At 38.4% G+C, this 7,590-nt stretch overlaps 1 pseudogene; it reads right to left on the bottom strand.

Annotated features, from left to right (window-relative positions):
• Nucleotides 1-1,393: 1,393 nt before the first annotated feature.
• LOC112201359 lies at nt 1,394-2,807 on the bottom strand (annotated as a pseudogene).
• Nucleotides 2,808-7,590: the final 4,783 nt, after the last annotated feature.

The raw sequence follows: 7,590 nt of genomic DNA, 5'->3' as shown, positions 1-7,590 counted from the left end.
CAATTCCCCTGCAGTTCTAGACTTACACATTCCCTTGAATCATCAGATCCCGATGAATATAGGCGCAAAAAGCGTTTTGAGGCGGCGCAAAAACCTAGCGGCGCTTAGCATCTAAATTTCAATTTCTTTTATTTTGGTTGTATTTGCATAAGAAATGTCTTATTGGAACCTTGTTGGCAAATATTATTCCATTACTAACTTATATATATTTTTTATATTTGACAAACTTAATCACATTATCCATGCAAAGACCGCTTCCCTCCCTATTATGGTTCCTACATTTCTTATTTGGGTTCAAGAGGACCAAGCAATGGTTGGGAAATGAATCTTCTTAATTAAACCAAAAAAAAAAATTAGCAACAACTTCGTCTCCCAAAATAGTTATTGGGCCATTGCTGTTTGAGTACTATTTTATTTGACAAATTAATCAAAGTTATTCATATCTTGTGTTGATGATAGTATTGCATGTGCAAATTAATGAGGAAATGAACTGCTAATTTTAATTAAGGGAAAATATCAGGAATGGTCACTGAATTTTGACATATTCGACACTTAACTCACTGTATTTTCAACAATATCACATAACTCACTCAATTTTGAAACCGTCTATCACATAACTCACTATCGTCTAACATCGTTTATTATCCGTTAAATCACTGTTTGGGTGTTGTGTTCTCAGTTTTTTTTTTTTTTTTGGGTTAATTTTCCGTTAAATCACTGTTTGGGTTTTTTTTTTTTTTCTTCTTCCTTTGGGAGTTGTGTCCTCAGATCTTCTTCTTCCTTTTTCCCCCCTCCCTTATTCATGCTTTCTGTGTTTGGTTGCTGTGCACCGAATTACAACAGATTCATTAGACAAGTATTGTTGTGGGTGTGGGGCGAGACGGAGATGGAGCGGCTGGGGGAGGTAGGGCGGTCGTGGAGAGAGAGCCGGACGGACTGAGCCGACGGGGAGGATCTGGCGAGGCTCATGTGCGGGGGAGAGGCGACGTGTGTGAAGAAAACGCCGGCGGAGGGGGTGGAGAAGCTGGAAGTGGAGGAGGTGAAGCTGGTGGAGGAGGAGTGGGAGGTGTAGGACCTTCCGGAGAGTGAGGATGAGTTTTAGAGAGAGAAAGTGAAGGAGTTTCAGAGAGAGAAAAGGTGGGAGGAGAGAGAGGGAAGAAGAAAAAAATGTTTAAAGAAAAAATAAGATAAAGGTTTAAGATAGAGAAGAGACGAAAATACCCTTTAAAATATGACCATGTAGACGGTAGTGAGTTATGTGATAGACGGTTTCAAAATTGAGTGAGTTATGTGATATTGTTGAAAATACAGTGAGTTAAGTGTCGAATATGTCAAAACTCAGTGACCATTCCTGACTTCTTCCCTTTAATTAAACCGGATAACTCTTGATGCATTAGTAACTGGTCTTGAACGGCTTGTAGGATTTGAGGTCAAGAATCACACCAGCAATGGAGCCGGCAGCAGCTGCTATGCTTGTTATAAAGCAAACAACACTTAGAAATTGGAGGCAAATCTACCTTTTACTCCACTTTGGTATCCTCCTCTGCACAATATACATCTCTATTAGGAAGTCAACTGTGAGAGGCCAAAATCCCAAAGCACCGAGAAGTCCAAGCACATGGTTGAAGAACGGGGAGGAGCATATATAGATATCATAGGGGTTACAATCACGAAGGAAGTCCTCCACAACAATCTCAAAAGGCTCAGTTTGCAGTGGCCAAAACCAGATTTCTCTTGTGATGAAATTACTATCTTGGTATTTTCCGACTATTGACTTCTCAACAAAGGCAAAAAAGGGTTGACAAAAGACTTGGTATCCGCCAACAATGTGGACAACTATACCAACGTTGGCAATGTCTAGGAGCCAATAAGGGTTGTAGAAGCCAAAATCAGTGAGCAAGTTCCCAGGGGATAAGTCTCCAAAAGCAGCATAGTCCAAGCAGCCACATAGCATGTGTAACTGCAACGCAAATTATTGTGGCTTTCTTCATTGTCTTGGCTTCAGATGGTGGTGATCTAATTGTGTCTTGAATTTCCAACAAAATAAGAGAGAAAGAGTAGGCAAAAGCTATGTTACCAAGTGCTTGGAATCTCCTCCACATCTTTTGGGTTTCAGTCACACTTCCAATGCTTATTCCAGTCATACTTCCCATGATGGTTCCGATTTCTGCAACTTTGGCAATTCCAAGCCCTATTCCAATTGTGGAGTAAGTGAATGACATAACCGCCGCAACAGTGGAGAGCCACCACAACTGGTCGAAGTTTAGAATCTGCGACAATACGATTTGCATGATGCCGAAAGCAATCATGTACGGGTTGCTGTTGATATGGCATGGATCTTTCCCGCCACTCTTGCGGAAGTAGTTTGATCTCTTTATTGCCATCATGCTTATAGATGCTGCTATAGTGTATCCAATGGCACTTCCAACTAGGTTCAAGTACTGAACAACTCCACAAATCTTGACCTTAGCACCACCTAGGTTGGATTTAACAGCATCCATGTATGTGTAGTTCCTTTTTTCGGTGTCAGGATCATTGTTGCGATAGCAATCGGAGAGCAGAGTTGAAGTGTAGTAAGTCACCCAAGAGAACAAGAGAATGACAACTGGGCCAGCAATCCATCCAAGTTGAGCTACTGCCCAAGCCAAGGACAGAACCCCAGAGTCAATTACTGCCGTTGTTCTGTGAGCACTTGCAGTCCAAAGCGTTCCACTTCTTCTGGGTCGTCCATCATCATCAAAGCATTCGGAGTCTCCCTGTGGCGGTATGTCTATTAAGACATCACAAACTTTGTTGTTGGGAAACATGTTGAAAATACAAGGACAGAATGTGTTTTCTGGAAACTGGGGATTGCAAGTCACGTATCAATCCTTACTGGGCAGTAGAAACCAAAATTAACAAATAGAACACCAGATTTTGGTTACGCAGTCAAAACCTCAAATATGAGATTAAAAGAATAAAAACACAGCGAGACTCTTACTCTTGAGAACTCAAAAATAAGAATTAACTTATGATGAAGGATATGTTCTTTACAAACTCGAATAGCACTAGCACGGCTACAATGATTAGACAAAATCTAATACGAAGTTTGTCTTCCGTCTTGAACTCCTTCTTCTCTTGAACGATCGCCGAATATCGCTCTATTTTCTTCACAGCTTCTCTACTGATCTTAAGAGAATTTATGCATATGAAAAACAAGACCAGACACTTAAGCATGGAACAAATGCCTTTGACTCTTATGACAAAATCAATCTCAAGCATGCAAGACCTCCAAACTGATTCTTGCTTTTTCTCCCCTATCACCGTCCCTCTTTTTCAATATATATGAATAGGTGCCGTCCCCCAACACAAACAAATATATTTCTACCCTAATACCCCTTCTACAAGGAAACTATCTTTTGTTTTAAAGATGACCAATCAAAGACATCAACCCTAAAATATTTAGGAAATCAATTACCCACTTTCACACACAGAAAAATATCTTCAAATAAATAAAAGATATTAAACTCATTAACCCCAACGATACCTTCCTAGATTAACACCAAATTTATGCATGTATGAATGGATGCATTTACCTGAGATTCTCTTGGATCAGTTTGTACGACACTTCCCGTTTTGTATGGGAATACCAATACTTGTACGTAGAATCTCCCCGTTTGGAATTCCTATGCAAAACACATTAACCAGAGACAAACTCTCCCCCTCAACAAGTACAGGAGAGACATTACAACTCATCATCCATACTTTTCCTGAAACACTTATCACATAATTGGTAAAATACACAAGATAGAACAAATCCAAAAGATCACACATCACATTTAACATCATATTTCTCCCCCTTTTTGAATAGGGATGCCAAAGGACTAGGGGCGGTCATCCCTAAGTGCCCGAATAGTGGACCTCAATTGCACCAAATGGAAAGAAAGTATAGAAAATTAGATATAAGTGTCATTTTGAAACTTACATTAGTCATAAAGCCATCTAAATTTTTTTGTACACATAAGGCCACTTTAGGACTCAAAACCATTAGCTCCTTTTTATGCTATACCTATTTTTACCCTTATCTCTCTCTCTGCCTCTCTATTTTCTTGACAGAGCTGATTTTTTTCAAAAACAAATTGCTCTCTCTCTCTCTCTCTCTCTCTCTCTCTCTCTCTCTCTCACAACTTTTTGCTGGAAGGACCGTGCGTCTCTGCCGGCGCATCATCCTGTCTCCGTCGGCATCCAATTGCTCGATCGCGCGACTTCGCCTGTGCACCGTCGAGAATGCTTTGGGATATCAGGTTCAAAACCAAACTCTAGAAAAAGCCAGATTCCCAATTACCAGATCCATCCACCTATATTTCTTGATTTCTCTAATAATTGAGCTTTGTGTGAACAGATCGGTGTCGGTGGCGGTTGACGCGCCGTACATGGCTGCCGGGACGATGGAGGGAGCAGTTGATTTTGTCCTTCAGGTCCTCTGTGAATATCGAGATCTTCAGGCTAGATTTACAGCTGGATGATCGTGATCTTCCGGTAGCATATGAAGCGTCGGCGTCAGTGGCCTTGCACCACCACTCTAATGCTTTTGTGGATATTCTGCCACCGGAGGCAGATTCGAGTATCTTACTGCTCAGCCAGTCAGAAAAGGCCCGACGTCACCTACAGTGTAAGCTATGCTCAATCTTTTTGGTATTTTTGTTGAAATTGGATTAGGGATTTCTATTTGTTTGCGAAACTTGTTAAAATTGAAGTAGAAAGCATTAACTGGAATCAATTGGAGAATTTGAATTGTGGAATTCCATGATATTCAGTCTATGCGTGGTAATAGCTAGTGACGAGGGTTTGTTCTCTTAGTTTGGGTTTTGCCCAACAGTCTACGCCTTGGTCCAGTATGAATGTTAAGGTGAGATTTAGGAAAAGTTATTAATTGAGGCTTCTGAATTGTGGAATTTAATGATATTCACGAGTCATGTGATGTGGTTATAGCTAAGCTAATTGTTAATGAGTGAGAGTAATTTAGAGAATAAGTCATAGTATTTTGTCCTCTTTCTTCTGTGAATAAGAGCTTTATCAAAAGACCCATGCCAAACAAATCATACCAACCATATCTAAAGACCAAAGCAATTCAAGAATACCTTTTAAACATATAATGGATCCAATCTTGAGAAACATATACTGATCAAATGTTAGCTTAACAAACATGTATAAAAACACAATTAACAGGGCCCAAAACACACATGAAGCAAAGGAGAGACATAGCACATCCAAGTAAGAACTAAACAAAGAGTTTCATTTTGTGTTTTGATTTTGACATGGTAAATAAGAATGCTTGTGATTAGTATGTAAGATTGACATTCATGAGTTTTATTTATTTTTGATTTTGAGATACTGATATTCCCTGGAATTGCTACTCGAACAGTTTTAAAAAGGCTACTATTACTGTCAAGCAAACCTATTATTAGTTTATCTGTTTTTTCTAGATAATGATTACTGCAAAAAAAGGCTACTAATATTGTTTGAAAATGCTACTAGCATACTTTTGTAAAACTACTATGATCGTCAAACAAACATACTGTGTATTTTTGTTAGTTACTCCATATGTTTTCATTCATGTCAAAACTAGAAACTGATAATCTAGTTGATCGATTCATGTGTTTTCATTCAAGCCTGTCTACTGATCTTTGTCATATCTTTGTTATTCCAAAAATTCTTTCATTTTTTGTTGCAGTCGGTAGCTTTCTATAATTGTGCTAGTGGCTTTTCAACACAGTGATAATAGCTTTCTATCCGTATGTTAGTATCCTTTCAATATGATGTCAGTAACTTTTCAGTTTTCATTTTGATTCATTTCAATTGGTCTTTTGTCAATAGCTTATCAAATTGGAAAAGCATGATTCTGAATGAAATTCAATTTTCTTCTTGTTGTGATTTCGTATCTCTATTATTTCTTGTTTGGAATTTGTGTTACACTATCAGCATGTATAATCAGTTGGTTTTGTGCAATCAGTATCTGTGTCAGTAGCTTTTTATTACTGGTCTAGTAGTTTTGTACATGTGTTATAGTAGTTTTATGTACCTATGTCAGTAGATTTTTATCAATAGCTTTTTGTTACTGGTCCAGTATCTTTGTAAATGTTCTATAGTAGCTTTCTGTACCTATGTCAGTAACCTTTTATTACTGGTCCAGTGGCTTTGTACGTCTGTTATAGTAGCTTTCTATACCTATGTCAGTAGATTTGTAAGTTGCTTATTTTTTATTATCAAGTTAATAAAGAGTGCCATGTTTGCAGCGCAGCAATACATTGTTGTTTTTAGTTTTTATTTCAAATACTAATATTTTGTTGTATCTTTGTTCTTGTAGAATTTTCTTCCCCTTTGCATTTGTACTGGTAGATTTCAAAACTCTTGTGAATTTGGATATTGAAGTCTCCATTGGCCAATAGATCATTCGGCTAACCAAGAAATATGGAAATGAAGTCTCATGCTGAAGGTGGCAAAATTATGCCTATGGGATTAGGCGTCACCATTGAAAAATGATAGTAGCATTACAACATCACTATGCCAATAATGTCTTCAGACGACACTTCAGACGACATAATTCTTGTTTTCTGTCGTCTGAATTTTTTAAACTTCTTTAGACAACATATAAATTAATTCTGTTGTCTGAATAGCATGAGAATCCATACTGTTTTAGTTTTTCTTGCTTTGAAAAATTCAGACGACAGATAACTGTCGTATGAATAAACCGAGAGATTCTCACTTTCAATTGAAAAAATAAGACGACAGATTTATGTTGTCTGAATGAAACGGAGAAATTACTTCACCATGTGTGTCCAAAAATTGTTTTTTGTTACCATGTAAACTTATCATCAATTTGCCTTAACATGTCCATGTTTTTCCCACACTCGGTCAAAAAATCAAAAACACCTTCTCGCACCTAGTTCTCTCTCGACCTAGCAGCAACCTTAGGTAACCCAGAGGAACAAACCAGCAACATCCCATCCATTACCAGCAACCCAACCTAGATTCCCTTGATTCATTTCCATAAGAAAAGACAGAAGATTCCTCTGCACTCCCCGAACCAGGTTTTCCCAAAACTGGAGTTCTTCGATTTCAAGAGCTGGAGTCCGAAGTATTCAGTATTGTTAATTGCATGGTAAGCTCGTTCTTCCTCTTAGGGTTTCGACTTCGATTCGTTTTGGATTTTAGGGTTTTGTTGGGATATTGATTTGGGGGTTTTGCTAATCTTCTTTGAAATTAAATTGGGGCATTAGGGATTTTGTTGATTTACACGTTGGAGGTGACTGAAATGGAATTGAATTTTACTCAGGTTTAGGGATCTGGTACTGGGTTTTTGGATTACCTTATTGGTTTATTCTTTAATTCGATTTGGGTGTTTGTTAGCTATAACCTTTGAATAAAATTTGCTTAAACTTTATGGGTGTTCTTCAAATCGTTTTGAGCTGGACTCCGATTCGTCATCGTTGTACTGTCTCCAGCTCTGAAGCCGTCTCTGCTCACTATACCCAGAAGACAAGACCTTGAGTATGAGTAACAAATGGATGGACGTAAGTACAGATTACAGGGCTGGAAGAACAGTAGTGG

The sequence above is a fragment of the Rosa chinensis genome, chromosome 5, assembly GCF_002994745.2.
Source record: "Rosa chinensis cultivar Old Blush chromosome 5, RchiOBHm-V2, whole genome shotgun sequence".
In the NCBI taxonomy this organism is placed as follows: Eukaryota; Viridiplantae; Streptophyta; class Magnoliopsida; order Rosales; family Rosaceae; genus Rosa; species Rosa chinensis.
This window is presented reverse-complemented; position numbering and strand designations above follow the sequence as displayed.